Source organism: Phoxinus phoxinus, assembly GCF_949152265.1.
Source record: "Phoxinus phoxinus genome assembly, chromosome: 13".
Classification (NCBI taxonomy): domain Eukaryota; kingdom Metazoa; phylum Chordata; class Actinopteri; order Cypriniformes; family Leuciscidae; genus Phoxinus; species Phoxinus phoxinus.
Genome location: NC_136888.1, coordinates 16477779 through 16500430, shown reverse-complemented (window position 1 = coordinate 16500430; position 22652 = coordinate 16477779). Strand labels below are relative to the sequence as shown.

General features: G+C 36.6%; 1 long non-coding RNA gene across 2 annotated transcripts in view; it reads left to right on the top strand.

Annotated features, from left to right (window-relative positions):
* The window catches only part of LOC307009643, a 78310-nt gene that overhangs the window by 5055 nt on the left and 50603 nt on the right, over positions 1 to 22652 (top strand). Inside the window, exon 1 of one of the 2 annotated variants that reach the window (XR_013800090.1) lies at positions 19110 to 19235. The exons of the other annotated variant lie outside the window; for it this stretch is intronic. This is a non-coding gene — a long non-coding RNA (uncharacterized lncRNA). Of the gene's footprint in view, positions 1 to 19109; positions 19236 to 22652 lie in introns of those variants that run through there. 2 annotated transcript variants of the gene reach the window in all.

Sequence of the window (22652 nt, the reverse complement as noted above, 5' to 3'; positions counted from 1 at the left end):
AAGTGTTTTTTGTCATTGCATGCACGTAAAACTGTTGTTGGGGACTCCCTAAACAACATTAGGAACATTTTAAATGTCATAATAGGTGCCCTTTAAAATGAGGCAAATACCTCTCACACACACACACACACATATATATATATATATATATATATATATATATATATATATATATATATATATATATATATATATATATATATATGTGTGTGTGTGTGTGTAGCTTTAATTTAGTTGATTGCTCACTAAAAAAAAAAACAGTGTTGTGTTTTCAGACCATTTCAAGTTTGATTTTTATGTGCCATAAAAGTGTTGTTATCTAAATGCATTAGTTGTTTATTTACTTTAGTCTACCCATTAACATCATCATTGTCTTCATTCAGGCGCGCACGAAATTCGAGATCGAGAACGCGCACGAAAACTTTAAGATGGGTTTATCGCCCGAACCGATCATATTCAATCATAACCGATCATATCCAATAATAGAGGCATTGTCTCCTGTCATGTGACTTTCATTCTAAATCCCCCCAGTGTGTTACTTCATAAAAAGGAATGACATTTACACTTTTTTGAATGTCTCATTTTGTTATATTTGCATTGTGTTGTTGTTATTTTTTTATCGATTATTTTCTCATCCGATTTTTTTGAGGAGACACTGCCTACCTTGGACATGGCCTTGATATAAACATACTGTATGTCTGTCTTTCTATCCATCTATGTACCTTCTTTAAAAGTACGTTCTTTCTCCCTGTCTGTTTTCAGTTACTGATTTGCCTTGCATTTGGTCTCTTTTTTATTTTTCTTCGCTCTCAGTCTCATTTATCTACATAAAGGCCTTCTTTCAGTTTGAGATTGAACTGCATCCAACCTTTACCACTTAATCAGGGGGTTAATACCACACTCAGTGATGGTGGTGTGTTGGACATATTGAGATGTCAACCCATTTACAAAGTGTGCATAGGAAATTACGGAGGTCCTGTGTCATTTACACTCCATCTGCCCCCTGACGCTATAAAACCAAGAAGGGTGGAATCTAGGAGAGAGAAAGGGGTGTTCATCAAACCAACAGCCCTCCATTTTTGGAATGGCCATCACCCTCTCGTTGCCCCCCCCACTTTCCATCCCCTCTTCTTCGCTCCCCTTCTTCCCCACTTTATCAGAACACGGAGGCAGCCGATCCTGTGAAATATAACTTGTGGTGTCGGCGGCCTGCGCACGCGCTCCAGCAATATGCTCTCACTCAATCAGATTTGCATAAGTAAGCTCTCAGCAGGCCTGCTCCACTGCCCAGGTGCAGGCCTATTTGCATATAGAACTGTGAGAGGGCTCCCTAGAGTCACTTTAGACTCCAGTGGCTGCTGAGTGAGCTTACGGGCCGCGGCACTGGAGATGAAATTTGAATTAAAAACCTTGGCCGTGCTGTTTTTTTTTCCTTGTGCAAAGGGGGGAAATGGGGCCAGCGAAGAGGCACGTAGGCATTGAGCTCGGAGACAGATAGATGGTGGGGGTAGATGGATGACTGGACAGAGGAAGCTGGATGGGCCGCTCGGAAAGGCACGGTGAATCTTAACGTGGTGTGATTTTGACTTATGTGTTTGCCATGAGCTCGCTTGTCGGTCATACACCCCCCACTTTTATGAAGTCATAATGAGCGCATGTTTTGTAATGTAATTTAAAGTTATCTTCTGTGTCATTTCAATATGATATGGGCTGTTTGAATTTTGTTTTCAATGTATTTCTTCACGTAAACTCAAGCGCACATTACAAGACATTACAAGATTTTACTATTTTAAGAGTCAAAAACCTGATCTTGCAATTGACAGATCTACAGTAGTAAGCAAACAGTTGTAAAACGTACGTACCAAAATGTACAGTAAGTCTTGTAGTGTGAATTTGGCTTAGTTTTTTAGTGGTCTTCGCAAGAACAGTGTGTGAACTTTTTCTTCTTTTTTTGGGGTTGGTCTGCTAAATGGGATATTGTTTAATGAGTGCATAAGAAAGCTGCTTGACTATTCTTGTTTGAAGAAATTTGTAAATCTTACAATTATTGTAATGTATGGTAACACTCCTTGTTTTAAAGACACTGGAAGTGCATAATCTGGAGGTCAACACATATGACCTTCATACAACTATAGACTGATTACTGGAACTATGTGTAATGCTAAATCATTCCGAATATATTTTATAAGAGGAAGAAATTGTAGATATGAAACATTGATCAATTTCAAAATTCAGAACTTATTTAACTTGAGAACAAGAAAAAAAGCCTGACCCATAAATGGATGCTCCAATTTGATTGTGGCATGGTGTCTGTAATCATTTATCAAATTTCATATTTATTTGGCCACTTCATGGGTTTTACACATGTATATTATTTCTATTACAGTTAATTTATTTGTAATATAATTAATATACATATTTACACACATACTGTACTAAAATTGACTACTGTATATGCTTTATTCCTAATATTGCGTCTTGGATTGACAACCTCTATTCAAGCCTATGCTTTTCATGAACCGTATTGATTGGATTCAAACTGAACATGAAATGATTGATGGGAAAAGGTGCATCCACAACACAAGCTCTTTATTTCGCATTATTGTCATGTACAGTATGAACTAAACTAAACTGAACATGGACAAAGGTGCATCCACAGCACAAGCTCTCTATTTCGCATGATTGTCATGTACAGTATGAACTATATTCAAACTGAACATGGAAAAAGGTGCATCCACAGCACCAGCTCTTTATTTCGCATGTATCAAAATTGCAAACGTCTGACCAGTTGGCCCTTATCTGTATGACCAGATACCATCACAAAACAGGCCTGTAATGGGCACATGCTCCATTTGATAATCCAAAAGCCTTGTCCTGAGATAGGATTTATATATTTTATTTTTTTCCACGACCCAGGCTGGGGGCTTATGGTCTGGAGAGAGCAAGTGAATTACCTATACAAAGGAAATGCATTTTGGTCCCTCTGCTCCTCAGACTGGGTTAACATTATGGCTTCCATTCTGCCCCTTGCCTTGTTTTTGATTGATACTTTTCAATTACAGTCTCTTCAACCTTCCCCCTTTCCAGCCAACATTCAAAATGCTTTTTCTCCCTCACGTCTGTGATAACTTCAAACATTTAGGGGGTTACAGGAGCACCAGTAACCCTGTTTAGCTGGTGCAGTAAATTGGTTCCATGTTCAACATAATAGCAGTGACAGGGTTTTGCTAGGGAAATCAGTCCAGCAAAGGGACATGCCAACGATAAGACATCCAGCTTTGAAATTCTATTTCTTGGTATCAGAATTAAATCTGGACGTTATATTTCTTTGCCAGCAAGGCACTCTGTAGTTGCCTCCCGTTGATGCTATTTGATCATTGGTTGACAACTAATACTAACCCGGCCTGTCCTGTCCCTTCCTTTGGGGGTGGGTTTCATTTATTTATTTATTTTCAATATTTAATCAATAATATCTTTATTTTAAAGTTACAAACTGTTTCTCGTCTCAAATTTTGTGGAGGTGGAACAACTTTTGGTGATGTTTTGGAGAAACTCAACTTGTAGGAACATCTTCACTGCATAAACTGAAAATGTCCAGTATATTATATTGTATTATTGCAATGTAATCTATATATTGCAATGTAATCGACCCTTAAACAAGATACTTTTACTAAAGAGCGTTTTGAATAAAAATGAAGATAATCCAGTGCAATAAGAGAAAATAAATTTGTTTTCTTCTATAGTTAAGGAAATGTAATATCTTATGAAGTGCTTCTTCTTAAATCAATTAATTTAGATATTTTTACTGATAAACAAGTGTAAAAAAATGAAATAAAAAAACACTAATTAAAAACTTATTATGAAGTTATTATTGATGTGTTCTTGTTCAATTATATTGTCTTGTATTATAAACTCTTTCACATTTCCTAGTATTGCTTCCAAATAAATTTTTTTTGGAAACAATTAAATCTTCTTTTACTTGTTACCATATGAAATCGTGAAAGCAGTTGCCTCAAAGTACCTTGACAATTCTTATATGAAAAAAAAATCACAACAAAAGTTGATACATCACGAAACTTACAGTTTAAAGTGTTCTAATCCTTAGCGGCACCAAACCGTTCTGTGCCCTAATGCCATTAATTATCATTTCCAATTGGATAGTTTCAACTGTATCATCCCCAGCTGTTCCATTAGGCCAACATTTTCTGGGAAAGATTCTCTCTCACTTGGTCTCTGACTATCGGTGCATCCCTCACCAATTCACTCCTCCTAACAAATGCGCCCCATCCGCATCAACTCCTCAACTTTGCAAAGTTGAGGGCTGGGATTAATACGTGTTAAGTATTTGAAACGTGTCTTCGTTGGGCGTTCAAACATATTGTTATGTATATGTATCTCCTTGGTCTCACCATATTATATAGTCAGTCATTTATAGTGCTTATTTATTCTTAACAGTACAATTTAGCGAGGAAAGGTAAACAAATACTTCACATACAACATCTTAACATTGGTAAACAAGCAACTGGGTTGGTGCCTTTGTATTGCTGGATATACACGAGGTGCCCGTGTGCATACTGTACGCAGGGACAGACTGACGGATGTATTTTGAGGGGATTAGGGATTCCAGGCATGTTCGGGGAGGTGGAGAGAGAGCTCCTCCTCAGTTCACCCTGACATTGTGAGTGTCAGCATCAGATCACTTTAATCAGGCAAGGGATATGCATGATAAAACGGATAAGGGACTTTAATCAAAAAAATTCGCTGGTCTGGAAACGTGACACACTCCGACAAGCACGCCTCATCCCTGCCGCACCCCCGTGTCACTGCCAGGCGTGGGCTCGTCATGAATATGCATGGCAGGAAGGCAAGGTACCACATTAAAATGTGCTATTGTTTGTTCAGCTGCACGGCCACCAGAAGAAATAACCAACAGACTCGTAGAAGAGAAGTTTTCTAAAAATCCATCATAATAGTGTGTACTTACAAAACTCAGATGTACAAACACGAGGGGGTTCGCATGGTCTGCTTTGCTCTGACCCGTTGTGGCTGTGCCATTGATATATTCAGTTGTTCTGGAAAATGTGCATATTCAAATAATGTATGTACAATGTAGAAAACATTTGAGAATTAATGTCAGAACGTGTGTTGCTTATTACAAGCAACTGGTTAATGTGTGTGTCTTATGAAGATATATTGTGTGTATTATATATATGAGTGTGTGTGTGTGTGTGTGGTAGCGGTTCTGGCTTATTTGGTGCCCTAGCCTAGGCGAAATAAGACATGCTGACTCGTGAAATGTGTACATGTCAGTACTCGACATACAAAGATGGATCCTTACAATTTAAACGTAGGCCTAAACTGTTATTTCATCGGTCAATGGTGGAAGTCTGATGGTCGATATAGCTTTTGGTGGTCACCGTGATTTTGCCAGGCAAGACATATTCCGATCAACATTTTGTCGAATCTGGAACAACATATCTGTCTGAAAATGTAGTCCTAACCCCATCTCCACCCCTAACCCACCCTACCCATGAGTTATCACTAAAATCAGAGGGAAACGATAGGAGAATAACACTGATGTAGAAGCACCTAACCGTAAACTTGTCATAAACTGTAAACTTGTCCCATCTGATTGGTTGATTGGAATATTGTTCCAGGATCGACAAAGATGTTGATCAAGGAAGATGTTGTACTTGTGTGAACATTCACCAGCCTCTGGCAACATTAAATCCAGGAGATAAGATAAATCTACAGCAAGAGCATATGGAGATTCGCAAATGCACAGGACAAGTTTGAGCGCGCACACGCAATATCTGAGCGGGAACAGAGCCATGAGAACATTGAGTATTTGAGAGCGCTCGTCCAATTTTGTGTGAAAATGAAGGAAATCCGCATACAAGAGAAAAGATTTGCGCATTACATGGATGTGCTCTCGACATTAGTCATTAAAATAACGTCATAGAACTATAAAGAAGAGAAGAAAGTCATGTCTCTGCGTGCGTGGGTGGTGCCCCATGCCTCCCCTCAGCTTGTCTATACTAAGGTGTGTGAGTGTGTGTGAGAGATAGATAGATTCAGGTATTCAAACTGTCCCCACAAAGTAATGGTAGAAATTTTTTACATTGTAGGCACAATTTTTGAGAGGAAAATTCTACATTGTATATATTATAAATAAACAAAATGCCATTTTAAGTGCATATCATGCACACTTTTGTTGGAGGGTTGTGTGTAGGGGTTTATAACTTGCTGTATAACAGTATATAGAAGTCAATGTCCCCGTCACAGCTTCAGTAACGTGTGTGTGTGTGTGTGTGTGCACGTGCGAGTGAGTAATATATGTGAAGTAACGCGTCTAAAAGTATTTTTGTGTAATATTATTATATATATAATTTACTCACATATTTTACAATTACAATAATAGAAATTGCAATTGTTTTTTTAATGTATTTTTTTTAAATACATGGGACATTTAGAAAAATAAATTATAAAGTAAAATAGTCTCATTTATTAGAATTTCTCTCTCTCTCTCTCTCTCTCCTCTCTCTCCTCTCTCTCCTCTCTCTCTCTCTCTCTCTCTCTCTCTCTCTCTCTCTCTCTCTCTCTCTCTCTCTCTCTCTCTCTCTCTCTCTCTCTCTCTCAATGTTGTTAATACAGTACATACCACATAAATTACCTTTAAGGCTTTTTTGAAATGACATAGGTTGTAATTTAAATATACTATTCGCATAAAAAAAATGTATGATGACCTACATGTATAGAGATACTAGAAAGATAAACACACTTGTCTGTGATGAAAATCAGTCTAAACAGCCATAAGAGCAGATGTAAACTGACAGCTCAGTGGAATCCATGCACAAACTCACACATCAATGTCAAGCTAATGAAGTATGTTTAAGTGCCATTGATGTGCTAAAACAGTGACATGTGACTGCCTCTTGAGCAGTTGTAATTAATTAGCTTACATGAGTTCCACGATGCCAGCCATACACGTAACGCAGATGGTCTTTTAAAAACAATGTCTATCTCTTTATATTGTTAAGTAAAATGAGTAAAAAAATTAAGAAATAAGTAAACCTTCATTACAACATTTGCATTGTGCTTGCTTGCATATCTTACTTATTTAAAGTAGAGCGGTAAAGAAACAAATGTCTCTTTGATTCTGGACTTTATGTGCATATTTTGTTATGATTTGTCTGTCAGGGTTGACTGAGATTTCACAACAGTGTCTGATTGTTTACTTGAGAAAATGTTAGTTAATTTAAAGGCGCTTTTTTTTTGCGGCCGAGGTTTGTGTGTTTGTTTACTATGGCAGTCTTCTAAGTGATTGAATATGCAAAGCAATTTTTGGTGATTATTTTGTGCTAATTTGAAGGCCTCTGCCTTTGCCTAGCCATTTATTGGTTCACCCTCCTGAACAAATCCCTAGAATTCAGAGGATCATCATTTGGAGGGAAGGGAGCTTGTTAACCTAATGATTAAGTTTAACCAGGCCTTGAAGAATATATGGATGTGGTTCAGCTGAGCAGAACTGAGTAATGGGTTGTAAATGAGGGGTGTTGGCAGGGGAGGGTTCTTTGAATATGGAGGTGCTGCTCTGTGCAGGTCAAGGAGCTTCCAAAAATGACTCCCAAAATAACTTGAGCGAGAGGGAAAGGGATGAGAAAACCAGAGCGACGAGGAACTGATTACAATCTCAGCAAGAGACGTGCGCTAGTTTCTCTCTGTGTTCTGCATTTATCTCACTAAATGAAAAGTGCTATTCAGAAGAGTCATTTGATTGATTGAAGTTTGTAAAAGTAAAGTACAATAATGCATAATAACAATCATAGCAATGGGAGTTATGCCTTCAAATTGTTATATTACTATAGTAGCTTAAGAAAACATCACTATGTATTTATTTACATTTATTTGTTTATTAATTAATAATTTTAAAACATTTGAATTTCATAAACAATTAAAATAAGGCGGAAAACATACTAGTTAGTTTTACCACAGTTAAGTGAACTTTTGGGTGCATTTAAATTCATTTATTTATTTTTTACTTTTCTATTGTTAACAATGTATTATTGTTGTTGTTTGTAATATTGTTTTAATTAGTAATCATAACATTTTTCCTGCATGTGTCCTCAATATCACTTAACAGTCTTTCGTAATATCTCTTTAGCTAACATACACCTTAATGACATCATGTCATTGACATTACCATGGCATTAGTTGGTCTTTCTCACTTTAAAACACTGCATCCAGAAGACGATATGATATTTATGCAAGAAGAGTTCAAATTCAGTCAAAAGATATTAGTATTTTCTGTGTTCAATTCCATACAGTATATCTGTAAATATTAAAGTTATTATGAATAATGTTTAAGTGCCTGAACTTAACCAGAACATATTTCTGAATGTTTATTTTTTATAGAAATACTTCCTTAAATTACAACAAAAGTTTTTTTTTCTTTTCTTTTCTTTTTTTCTTCTTTGATTTGTTTGGTTTTGCTTTGCTTTGTTTTATAGAAATGCTTTCTTAAATAAATAAAAAACAAGTACTGGAATGACCCGTATAATAATAAATGGATTGTGGACTTGCACATTCCAACAGTTACATTATTTTACACCCTTCATACTGTGACTTGTAATATTTCTCTCCCGATATTAATACTATGCATATGTGTTTTGTGTATGTATTATTCCTTTGGAAAAGGTCATGTGAGTAGAATATTGGATGCACAATATATCGGCCACCATATCGGTATTGGCCGATATATGATCATTTTTTTTAGGTTATCGTTATCGGCCCAATAAGAAAATTTGGCCGATATATTAAAGGGCACCTATTATGACATTTAAAATGTTCCTAATGTTGTTGTGGGAGTCCCCAACAACAGTTTTACATGCATGCAATGACAAAAAACACTTTTGTTTTCGTATAATATGCATTTATTTTTACCTGATTTGCTCACCGACTCCCAAATGAATCGTTCAACGACTCGTTTTTCAAACCCCTCCTTTGCGCGACGCTAATCTGCGTTGATTGGTCAGATGACCCAGCAGTGTTTACAGAGATAATACTTATTTTTAACACGGAGTGCAATGATGCTTTTATCAATTAAATTGTATTATAATAATGATTATAGTCCACTGCTTTATAGTTTGTAGTAAAAAACGAAAAATAAGATAAAGAATTTAATGTTATGTTAGCGAGCATAGCCCAGAGTTCATATTGTAAAAGCACAATCAGTCTTTGTTTGCGTTAGCCCGATGGATGCATAAACATAACGTTTTTACAAAAAAAAAAAAATGCAGTTACGTTACTACGAGGTATTATTCTATTCTTTAGACAACTCCGAAAACAACGACAAACACTTCACATATCTCAATACAATTGTCATTGAAGACCTAGAAGCTAAACGGTGCTTACACAACAAACAAAATAATTATTAAGCATGCTACATAAAATATAAAAGCAAAAATTATTAATAACACTTACAGGTTGTGATACGGAGGAGGAAGCTGATGCAAATACACTTGGAACTGAACCTTCCTTCAATATCAGCCGGCTCGCGAATCCAAGTTTGATTGCATATTTAAAAAGCAATCTCTTCAAAATGACGCGAACAAAGCACAAGGCTCGGACTATATTTCTGTGGTATAGTGAAATGTAGCCACTTAGTCTTCAAATGCTCCTCCTTGGGCAGATGAAAAAAGTTTGCTTTTGAGCTGCACTTCAGAACACAGCGTCTCGTCGCCATGATATTTTCCCTGCTGGCCTTGGAGCGCAATAAGTGGGCGTGTCGTATTCAAATAACTTGACAAGTTGACGTCATCTAGTCAGAGAAAAAGCTTCGGTCTTCTAACGATTCATAAAAATGACTCAGAGTCGACTCTCACTTTTGAAAGACAATAACTTTATATACGGTGCACTTTCATATTTTAAACTTTGCAGGATGTTTTTGTTCACTTAGATCTATGTTACACACTACATGAAAGGTAAATTTCAAAATTCCATAATAGGTGCCCTTTAAAGCCGATAAATAATGTATAATTTCCTTCAACTGAGACACTTCAGATGTGCACTGTTCAATATGATGGTTTTGAATTGCTTGAAATATGATTGGAATTACTTCAAAAAAGAAACTACAGTAGGCTACACATTACAAGTCTGTCATATCAAATTATAATGAGAACATTATAATTGTGTGCTTGGGACATGGCTTTTAATGGTGAGACTTTTGTTTTTGTAATCAGTCTTTCAAAAATGATATAAAAATATGGATTTAAATTTATCGGCCAATATATCGGTTATTGGGTTTCAAATATAAAGAATTATCGGTATCGACCAAAATGTTCATATCGGTGCATCCCTGGAATATTGTATATGAACTCATTGTTGAATCCGGGTTGCTTTTGGAAACTTCTGTTCCAGTTACTATACCTGGTCAAATCAGAAGGGATATGACCTGATAAAATCTGCTAAATTCATAAAGCCCACCAAACATGTTAAAATCTGGGATTAAACGCTCTATTATCACCTGCAATTTAAGAGAGATTTGTGGTTTATGTTTTGAGCCTGTGCAGGTATTAAGCCAAATGAATGTGGGATGATCTCAGGTGACACACCTCACCGCAACCTGTCAGCGAGACGCTTTACCCACAATTAACCAAAATAAAAAGAGAAAACCGGGAACAAAGCAGACACGCGTTCCTAAACAACTGGCGCCTGTGTTGAGCTCGGGTGAGCGTGTGGATACAGTCGAGTGCTGCTGTACATTGGGTTCGGAGGGCAAGCGCTCTGAGTGAAATTACAGCCGCTGGTCAGACCTGTTGCAGGGAGTTTGTTACAAAAATGGGTCCTACAGTGGAGGGGGAATATTGAACGCTGAAGAAAGGGATACAGTGGCAGAGGATGTTTGCTGTAATACCCAGGACAGGTTCCTCCACTCTGAAGTGGACAGATCAGATGCAGACGAGATTAGATTTCCTTTAAAAGCCTTTCCCTCGCGCTAATGGCATGAGGCCTCTCGCTCAGAGGCCAGAGTAAGGTCAGTGGGATGGAATTGAATGCCCCCAGGAAAATCTCGCTTCTCACATCCCAAAGCTAGGAAAGCGACACGGGATTTAAATTGGCAGAAGTGTGCATACATATTGAAATCTCATAGTGGTGGCAGGTTAAACATGCATATTTGGTAGGGAGGGGGGGGGGGGGGGGGGGATGCACTTTGGAAAATGCATTCGGTTTGTTTAGCATCTGTGAATCTTTGCTTTTTGTCTTAATGGGGCAGTGTGTTGTTAAAGAGCGACGCGCTTAGTTGGTATTTTAAAGTAGCCAGCACTGATCAGTTTTCAAATACCTGTGCTTGAAGCTGTGTTTGAGGTTTTTCTTGATCTTTTGGTTTTCATCCAGGTGAGTGTGGTTGGATATTGTGGCATAGTGGCTAATGCTCAATGACGATTTGGACTTTTCACTGCAAAATATGAGATAGAAACAGAGAGAGAATTTAGCCTTGCAACAGTGTTTTGTAATGCTACATCACTGTTTGTTTGAAACAGTAGCTTGTTACTCCTGAGCCACTATGTCATACTATTGAAGAGGGTCGTTTTTTCAATAGTACAGCAGTTTTTACTTTGTAAGGTTGCTACTTTTAAAGTTAATTACTCCTGGTTATGGCCACTATGACTTTGAGCAAGGCACCAAACCTCATTTTGATCCGGGTGGGTTGTCACCGTAATAAGCAGTATTGGGGAAAGTTACTTTTAAAAGTAATGCATAACAATAGTTATGACTAGTTGTAATAGTCACAATAATAAAAAAAGTAACTAAAATAGTTTTTCTTATTTACTTTTTTTTTGGAAAGTGTTGCTGTTACGAACTCTTATTTTGATATTCTGTTCTGTTTTCATTAGTTCCTGTTTCCCTGCTCTGTTTAGATTCTGGCCCCGTTTACACGTACATGGTTATTTTAAAAACCGGAGACATTTCCCTTCATTTGTGCCCTTCGCTTACACGCAAATGGAGAATTTGCCTCTGAAAACAATTATTTTTAAAAACTCCGGCCAGAGTGGAGATTTTGGAAAACTTAATTTGCACGTTTGCATGTAAACTGAGAAAAACTGAGTTTTAGGCATCTGACGTCACAGTATGTGACTATTTTCGGGATTCTGATTGGCTAACGGGGGCTTGAGCTTCTCGTTACACTGCCACCTACAGGTTTGGCATGCTCTTGACGGCATATACACGGGTTCGTCTAAACGTACACTTTTCTGAAAACTGACAGGTGTGCACAATGTTATTTTTGAAAACGGAGAGGGGTGAAATGTCCGTTTATGAAAATAGCCGGCCACTTGTAAACGTAGCCTGTTTCCTTGGAATCTGATTATGTCCCTGTTTTTGTGATTATCATCAGCTGTATCTTATTTAGTTCCCGATTATCCCCTGCATATATACTCTCTGTTCAGTTTAGTTCTTTATTTTCTACATTTAGATTCATGTTCCTGTGTACTCATTGTTTATTATTAAAGACTGTTAGCATTCCTAGTTCGTTCATGTTGTTTAAACTACAAAACGTGACAGTTACGTTTCTTTGGTTACATTTTCTCATCTGGGCTGGGCTTGCTTGTTTGTTTTTTAACAAATGTAAAATGTAACGTCCCTTTCACACCAAAAATGAAATGATTAAGCCTCAGGCTGAAGGAAATGCAAATGTACAGTAGAGGACGGAGCTCAAACAAACCTTTCAGCTGTGCTGCCATTCTGGATTGCAGAAGACTAGGATGCAGGAGAAGAAAGATAAACGCTCTTACTTCAGCAATATAAAAAATAAATAATCACAAATGTGAAGTCATTTTTGCTGATTTGTATGGTTGAATTGGATAATTGAAGGTCAGCAGCAAAGACATTGGCTAATAAAGTGGGATTAAATACATAAAGTATATTTGTGCAATTTAACATTTAATTAGGTTTGGGTAATAACCTTAAAGTTTACCCACAACGCCTCTGCACTTTACTCCTAATTTCTCTCAACATCGGGACAAGAGAGATGTAAATGGGAAAACAAAGTAACTTTGTTGTAAATTCAAAAAGTAATGTGTTAGTATACTAGTTACTTCAAAAAGTAATCTGATTATGTAACTTACGTTGTTTGTAATGCGTTACCCCCAACATGGTAATAAGTGTACTGTAAGTTGCTTACATCACTGAATATGTGTTGACCTTACCTTTGAATATATTATGAAGACTTTGTAAGCCTTGATGTGAAATTCCTTTCACTCGCATTATGCATATTAGGTTAAGCTAGCTACCGTGTGCCCTCGGAATCCAGTATGCCAAGGTGTCATGCATACAAGCTGTTTGTTTTTATCTGTGCCAAAAATCCTTCTGAAAACATTATGCATAATCAACAATTTATAACAAATTATCAATGTTTTTTGTGCTGTCCACGACCTAGAGCAAACATTAAGATATTCACCATCAAATATGCTGATGAAAATCAAACGGGTAACAGTTGGTGGAGAGCAAACTCAAAGTGCCCTTGTGCATATGCTTGACAAGGGAACTCTGAGAACTATAAGTTAATTTCTGATATGGAGCTTCTTCTGTGGTTGAGTAAAATGGCTGGTCTGATTGACTATTGTTGAATTTAAGAGACAGGGGGCATTGAGTATTTTATCATCTTTTTACAGACAACAGCACTTGCAAAACGAATGTTTGGGAAATTACAATTACTTTTAATCCTCCAAGTTCAGCCAGCCAATTTTCTTTTTGAGGAATTATTCCTATTTCTTGCAGAATTCTCAGGTGTCTCCTCAACTTTTTAAACGGCAGATACCCACGGTTTATTGGCAGGAGTTGTTAATTTAATAAGGGTGAGTTTCAGAAGCACTTGTATAAATCATTTAGTTGGAATTTAGTCCTTTCATCCACTCTTGAGATTAGCAAGCCATTAATGAATTATTTGAAAGAAAATATGAAAAACTTCAATGCAAACACGAATAACATAACCAAAGAGAAAAGTTGAAAGCCCATAAGAATTTTGACCAAATTTGACATTATCTTGACATGCAGACTTCAATTTCTCTCATTTGTTTTATTTTTCCTTTGGAGATAGTTTTTTTATTATTATTATTATTCTGTTATTGTCTTGTAACGGCATTGAACAGATTTTGTGACTGTCTGAGATGGTTAGAATCACATTCACACTTAAAACTCAGAAACAAAATTTAAACAAAAAAGCAACATCTAGAAAACATTTAATCCCCATTTTAGATGTCATAGCTGATTGGAAATCATTTAAGAGTACATTTTGTTGTTCAATTTTTTATCCCAAAAAAAATGATATATATATATATATATGAAAACTTCAGATGCAAAACCCTCTAAGTGCAATCTGAAATTTTCTTCTAAAATGAGCATTTTTATCAAGCTTGTATATTTAAGTTCAGTAATTTCACTATAATGACAATTAATAGGTAATTTTCATTGCCATCAAAGTGTAAAAGTGTTAAAGTAATAACTGAACATAAACATACAAGCTTAATAAAAATTATCATCTTCATACATACATATATATATATATATATCACATTGTGGGTTTTGGTCCTTGTTGTTGTCTGTCATGTGATCCCCTGTTCTAGTCATGTGATCCTGCCATGTGTTCTCTTGTCTGTTGAGTCATGACTCATGTTGTCATTGGTAAATCATCTGATCATTGTTCACAGGTGTTCATTTTCTTGTAATTAGTCTGTGTGTTTAAGTCTGCAGCTTGGTCTAGTATTGAATGTTTCTTGTCGATGTTCTTGTTTCCAGTTTCAGCCTTAGTTTTATGTTTGATCACGTCAATGTTTTGTTAATTAAAGTTGCGTTTGGGTTCTCAACCAGCTTGCCTCCAGTGGACTTAATCGTAACTATATATGTAAGGGATATTGTATAGCGAGGCGGTTGTTATAGCGAATACAACCCCGACAGGCTGATCATCTTGATTCAGCCTGAAGGGGTTGTATTCGCTGTAACAACCGCCTTGCTATACATTATCCCGCTTATTACATGGCTGCCTACCAAATAAATCAATAATTTCAGGCAAAATATTGATTTAAAAAGGAGTTTATTGACTTAAAAACGATTGTATTGCTTCCGTTAAAAAACACTGTGTCCATGGTAACGCTCTGTTTTTCATGGCAACAGTGTGTTATACTTAGCAGGGGTCTGTTATCAAGAAATAGCAGGCCACATTCTACATTAGAATTTAACCAATCCATGTAATATATATTACATGGCTTGGTTAACAAATGAAACCTTGTTATAAGGTGTTGGGTAACAACACTTTACAACAAGGTTTCATTTGTTAACGTTAGTTAAATTAGTTAACATGAACTGACAATGAACAATACTTCTACAGCATTTATTAATCTGATCACACTTTAGATTAGGGTCTAATTCTCACTATTAACTATAACAATTATGACTTTTGCCTCAAAGTCCTATTTACTGCTTATCAATAGTTAGTAGGGTAGTTGTTTAGTTTGGGTATTGGGTAGAATTAAGGTGTGTAGAATATGGTCATGCAGAATAAGGTATTAATATGTGCTTTATAAGTACTAATAAACAGCCAATGTCCTAATAATATGTTTGTTAATAAGCAACTAGTTAATACAGAGAATTAACCCTTTACTAATAGGCTATTGTTAAAATAAAATGGTTTGTGTTAACTGGTAAATGCACTGTAAACTAACATCACATGTTTATTAACTACAGTAATGTTAACAAAGGTTAATAATTACTGTAAAAAAAATATTAACTCATTATTTTATGTAAGGTAATGCATTAATTAATGTTAAAATGAGACCTAGGCTACTTGTAAAGTGTAACCATAAATTGAATATAATTTTCATCCTGCCTGTGTACCTTTGTGACAACCAACTCCCAGTCTCTCCATTGTTTTTTACTCAAGTAGCAAACTGGAAATCATTTCCCCTTTTTTAATTAGAGAAATATTAATGCAGAAATGTCATAAAGAAAGAAAAATCTGATATCTGAAGTACTTCATGGCATGAGGAAACTGCAGTGACTGACGTCCTGAATTGCACATGCCATTGCACATTCATTCTGCTGCCCACCAGGATCTCTTTCAGAGAGCCCGATTCCCCTGCAGTCGAGCTCATACCATTGGCGTGATATCTGTGGAACCAGAAGGCACCTGAAGTCTCTCCAGCCAGGCCCTGGATCAAAGTCAGCTGACCCGTTCCAAATGCACCCCTGAACCATGCATCAAAATAGCGCCGCAGCCAGTAGCTCAGTGGGCATGGGGCTCGGGCCGCGGGTTGGCCTGTGCCAGTGCAGGCCTGGGTGAACACGTCAGATTGATTTATGTGACGTGTGGCCCACCCTGACCCCTGTTAGTGGGCAAGCCGGCTGAACTGTCTCCCCTGGCTGGTGTCCACCTGTTCTCTGGACTGAAATATCCCTCATTGCGACGGGCAGGGGCGATGCCGGCAGCTCCAGGGTCACTGATCACTATTCAGATTAGGAGTGTAAGTTGAAGTTAGAAAATGTGCATGAAGTATTGTTTTTTCTTGACTCAATCAGGACGACTTTAATGAAGGAGAATGACATCATGACAACACTAATTGGATGATGGGACCACAAGAAAGTGCTTTTCTAGCCCTTCATTTGCAACTACCCTGAGCTACTTCAAAGGATCTCTCCAAAACAAAAAAGGCACTGCTAAAATATCTTCTATATACTAAAATAATAGCAATATATGTTGCTTTTACTTTACTTTATCAGAATGGTCATCCTTTTCTCTGGCATATTGTTTAGTTACGATATCTACTAGAAGGCAGTGTTATTTTGGTATTAAGGTGCGTTCACGGCGTGTAAGACTCTGAATTTTGTACCACGTGACCAATCCAGATTTATTTTTCCCGAGGATGTGAACAGGTCCAAGTAACGTCACGGCTTGTCACAAAGTCCCTTTGAGGCAAGTTGTTTCACTCGGCGGCCATCTTTGGAACGCCTCTCGGGCAGTTATTTCAGTAATGCAAGTACAGCTCCCATATCTTTGAATGGGGAAACATCAAATTCTCCAAAGCTGTTGGTTAAGCTTACGAAAAAAATTCATATTTGAAATCACTGTCTCACAAATGTTGTTTCTATGGCTATGTTCACACTGCGAGCCTTAGTGCTCAATTCCGATTTATTGCTCAGATCCAATTATTTTGTATAGCTGTTCATGTTGTGGTTTAAAATGTGGCCAATATCAGATTGTATCAGATGTGAACAGATCATGGTCCTGAACTGACCTGCATGCGAAAAGAATGATAAAAAGATGTCAACGCAGCACACTGTCATATAGAAGTAAACATGGAAGACATTAAAGTAAGCGATTACACGTTTATTTATTGTGTGATCTGCTGCGGAAGCCAGCTAATTTATGCTCTGACAATATTAAAAACAAAGACAAGGATGTGAAAAAAGAGAGCAGTTTTTTTTATGATATGAGCCCTTGTGTTTTGCTTGTATATATAACTCTCTGTAATACTTTGAGCTCTGACACATCACTGTCCTTCTACTCAATACCTTTCACAACTGTCTTGGACTTTGGGTGTGCAAAATCTTTGAAGTGACTCCCATCAGTGCAGAATTGTGACGAATGTTGCTGTGTTGTTTGTTGCTTCTAACGGCATGCTGTGTGATTAAAAAAAAAATATATATATATGTTTTTGGGTTTACAATACTTTTCTGTATGGATTTTACATAGTTTTTCCGTAAATTTCACGGTAATTTTTTACAGTGCAGCTGCAGTGACGCAGTGACTTTACCAATAGCCGATTGGCTCTTTTATTTTGAAGGCGTGACTTATTCCGCCATGTAGAGTTGCAACAGTGCCTTTTTCAGTGACACTGGTTCTGGAAGGTTTTTTTTTTCCATTAATTTTTTCCATAGGGATTTGAAAATAGTCTTCAATAAAGAGTTATAAGCCGTGAATCACAACACTACAAACTTTGATTTGAAGATTTTTTTTTTTTTTTTTAGAAATTGGACAAAAAGACAAAGCTTGTCTTTTTCAGCAGTTATTATGTCCCGTAATTCTGTCGACTGAACCAGCAATTACAATCATTGGTGAATTAATTATTCTTTTGAGTCGATTCTTTGTTTCAGCGAATTGGCCAAACATGTTTGCAAAAACGGTCTTAAATCGATTTGCATGCGTTCTTTATCCCATTGAATCATCTGAAGCGATTTCTCAGTCACTAAAAACAGACATGCAGAGAGAACAAACAGCACTGTTTTTCCAGTTGTTTTGATGAATATGCGCTAAATGGATGTCTTTGAAAATGTATATGCTTTTTACAGTTTTCAGAGATACAGTAGGCTTTGCTCTTAATGATGGTCCGGAAATCCTGCATAAAGGAAGTGCGAAGTGCTCATAGTTATATAGTGTATATTAATCAAATCAATTTTCGAGCAAACTATCAAGGTTTATGGTCATTGAATGGCTTCTCTGAGGTAAATGTGTTGCCAATACATGACATATTGTTTTGTTTTATTGACGTCTTTCCCCGAATGCAGCGAAAAATAATAAATAAATATTGGTGTAATTTTTTTCCAACAAGGATCAGTTTAGCTTGACAAACATGACACATTTCACAACACATTGTTTGTGCATTACAGCAAAGCAAGGCAACTGCACTCTCTCTTACATGGGCTATGTAGCATTGGAAATTCAAATTCACTCGAGTGAATCGGGTTGTTCAATTCTTAAAAAAAGAAAAAAAGATTCATGGCATGTTAGGTCTGCTTTTTAAAATGCTGTTTATTGCTGTTTGTGATGCATTTTTGTAACTTTTAAATATTTTATTTATTGTAATTTCTATAAATTCCTGTAAATCAGTAAAGGTGACATTATGCCTCTTTTCACAAGATGTAATATCTATGGTGTCCCCAAAATGTCTGTGAAATTTCAGCTCAAAATACCCCCAGATAGTTTATCATAGCTTGCCAAATTTGCCCCTTTTTGGGCGTGAGCAAAAATGTGCAGTTTTTGTGTGTGTCCCTTTAAATGCAAATGAGCTCCTGCTCTTCGCCTTAGTTCAGAAGACGGCTGATCCTTTACAGTTTACACGAGCTTCGGATACTCGGAAATAACAAAACACGCGAAATTCAGTCATCCAAAATCTCAAAAATAACCAGTAGGCCTAGTGGAGAGCAGCCTTACAGATTAGACTGCACCTGGACGTTTTTGAAAGGTTAGTGGATACTTTTAGTTGTTGTGGAGTTAACTTGCATTGTTTCATCTCTTCGACTTGCATGTACCAACATGTTCAACTTTTACACAAGTTGACACAGTTCCCAGAGATATTTATTTTTATTTTACCTTTATTTTACCAGAAAGTCTCATTGAGACTTATATGAGACAGAGCTGTGACATTTTTTAGGTCAAATATTGTTCTGTGCTTGTCTGTGCAGCCAAGGGCAAAACAGTTAGCAGTTGCTAACTTTAGCTTGCATGCTTTGCTAGAACTTTTGCCATTGTGTTAGATCTGGTTACACTGCTGTGGCTTGCGAAAACCAAATGGCAGCCCCGTGAAATGTGCAGATTATAGTAAGATCCCCTTACTACGTCAGACGGGGAGCGAAATCGGATCAGTTTATTTTTCAACATGCTTTCAGAGAAAGGCTTACCAAAACAAAGTTACTGGGTTGTCACTCTTCATGTTTTCTGGGTTAGTAGACGCACCGATTATATACTGTAGCACTTAAACACAGAAAAAGACCGGTTCTTATGATATGTCCCCTTTAAGGTTAATACCGTCTATTAATGTGATTAATAGATAATGTCATTTTCTTGTGATTCAATTTTAAATATCACTGGATAGTTATATATTTTAAAGGTAGCCTACACAATATAACTTTTTTTTTTGTTTAAAATGAACAAAATATTATTAATTATAATATAGATCCTTCTTCCAATACGTAATTTTAGTCTTACCCTGGCAAGCCTATTATGGATTCATATTTTAGTCATAACACAATGATTTTCGTGGTAAATTGCATTGGCTACATTCGTCACTCGCATGTGCGTGTCTCCTCTCTTCATATCTATAAATAGAGAAAAGTTTCTCCATGTATGGTGTGAATGTGGCATAGGTTAGTTGTCACACAAGTGAGAAAGGTTGACATGGAGCACTAAATCTGGAACCTCTGGGGAATCACCCGTTTATGTATGTTTTAAACACTGAACAGAGGAGAGTCTGCTGGCAAAAAGAGAATGCGACAGACCTTGTAATAAAATGAGAATCATCATTAGCTTGGCTTTTCGGAGATGGCGAGAACTGGATTTGAAATGTTGTAAAAGCAGATATAGCGGAATTGGCGTTTATATTACTGGTAAAGTACCAGGCGAGTAAGGTATTTTATTAAACTGATAAAATGCCATATGTTGCTCTCTAATAGAGTTCATTGCAAAGCATTATCTATTGTAAAGGGTTATCATTATGGGTTGTTTTAGCGCTTTGCTGGAATTTATTTTCAAGGAAATACTGTCTATTAATGGGTAAAGCAACAGTAACGACTTCAGCTAGTCAGCTTGAGATCCTTTCCATCTAAACTGGTTATATCTTTTAAGCCTATAGTAATGTTTATTGAGAAGTAGGATAATCTCACTCTCTTTTTTTAGTTATGAGAAAGAACCATATTAATCTGCACAGTCACGCAGATGCCGAAGCACAACCAAAACAATGTTCTTCCGCATGCAGTTTTATTTAAAAAAAAATAATTAAATTGTTATCCTTATCCTCAACTTTGATCACCAAAATGACATATTTAAATATTATTATATAAAATAATGCCTTGAAATAGCTTGAATGTAACTTGAATGTACAACCTTGCTTCATTTAGTATACACGGGACCATATGCTCCACTCACTCACACCAGCTCACAATACCTGATCCACTCTGTCATCTTTACTTTAGTAAATGCTACACGATGGAAAGACTGGTTTAACTCAGCCATACATGTTTGAAACTGATTCAGAAGAAGAAGAGGAAGAGTGAATTATACAGACTTGTCTACAAGTTAATGTATAATAATGGTAATGCCTTTTATATCGCTCTCCTCTTCGGACGCATAGGCCAGTGGTAATTAATATGATTAGCCTTGGCTTGACTGTTATTAAACAGCTAATAATGTGTTGCTAATGTTACACAAACCATGTTCCCGTTCACCATTGAGTCAGACCTAGCTGCCTCCTAAAAATCAGCATCCTTAGAAATCAGGGTGGGAAATTAACTTTTTTGTCCAGCAGCCACAGTGGCTGGTGGATGCCCAATTTTACCAGCCACTTATATTTTTTACCAGCCACTTTTTCCGGAATTCAAATTGCAAGAAAGAAATTGCTTCAATACGTTTTTTATTTATTTCAGGGTACCCCCAGGATCCTCCAGCTTAAATTCAAGGCTTTTTAAGACCTTTTTAATACCATTTCAAATGAAATTCAATGCCAACTTCGTACCCATTCCAACATAAGTATGAGGGGAAAATGTCAAATCTGTATACATTTTAAACCCTGGAAAATAATGATGTAGGCTACTATGTAGGCTACTTGAATTAAATAAAACATTTTATTTAAATGATCAGTCATATTTAATACATACGCAACAGCGTTGTAGTGCGATTGGTGTGTGTGTAGGCCAGTGTTCATTTTGGCAACCATTTTTGATTCAGTCTTAGTCTTCATCTTCAGACGAAAATGCTTATGAATGCAAACTTTTAGTCATTACTTTTAGTAAACTGCAGTTACTTTAGGTAGCTATTTTATATGTAGTCTTTAGACAGAAAATGTCATAATTATTCTCTCTAGGCCATTCAATTAAGCTTATGATGATAAATTATTTACATTGCACTCTTTAGCAGTAGCACTTGTGCAATTCTACATATCCCTTTTCCTAAGTTCCTCTCTTCCACTTAGACTGCAGTCACACCTTTTCCATTAAGGGACAATATTCGCCCCCTTTAATACATTTTTTCATTTACTTTTTAACCTTTATAATACCTTTTAAAAATAAATAATGCTTTAAATAAAACAATGTTCAATAAATATGCAATGTTAAAAAACGTTTTTAATATTAATAAAAATATTATATTAAAATAGCCAGTAGGTGGCGGTCATCGAGTCATTCATTCATTGAATCTCACGATTCGTTCAAAGCCACAGATTTCGTTGCAAAATAGAGCAATAAGCCTGACTACTGTTTTAAATGCAGTACATCACTTAAATGTTACCCTTTTTTTTTACTGTTGTATAAAATCAATGTCACATTTGAAATCGTGTGGATATTCGGGAAACATTGCATTCTTGCTCATATATGATCAACATTAAAACACTGCTGGATATCAGCCTGCATTTTGATCGCAGATTTAGTCGCACAAACAGCGCAAGCGGCTCGTGACAGAACACAGACCGACTGAATGACACTTTAATTTAAGTAGAAAATCTCAAATAAAGATCGCTGCACTCCAGCTTGTCTGTGTTTTCAGATCATCCGCGCTTCAGCAGTGTAGAGAGCGCGCGCGCATGGTTAAAAATGATTTCCCTTTCACCGGCTCAGCTCAGCTATATATATATACACTTTTTATTTTATTTTTATTCTCAGTTTATGTCTAG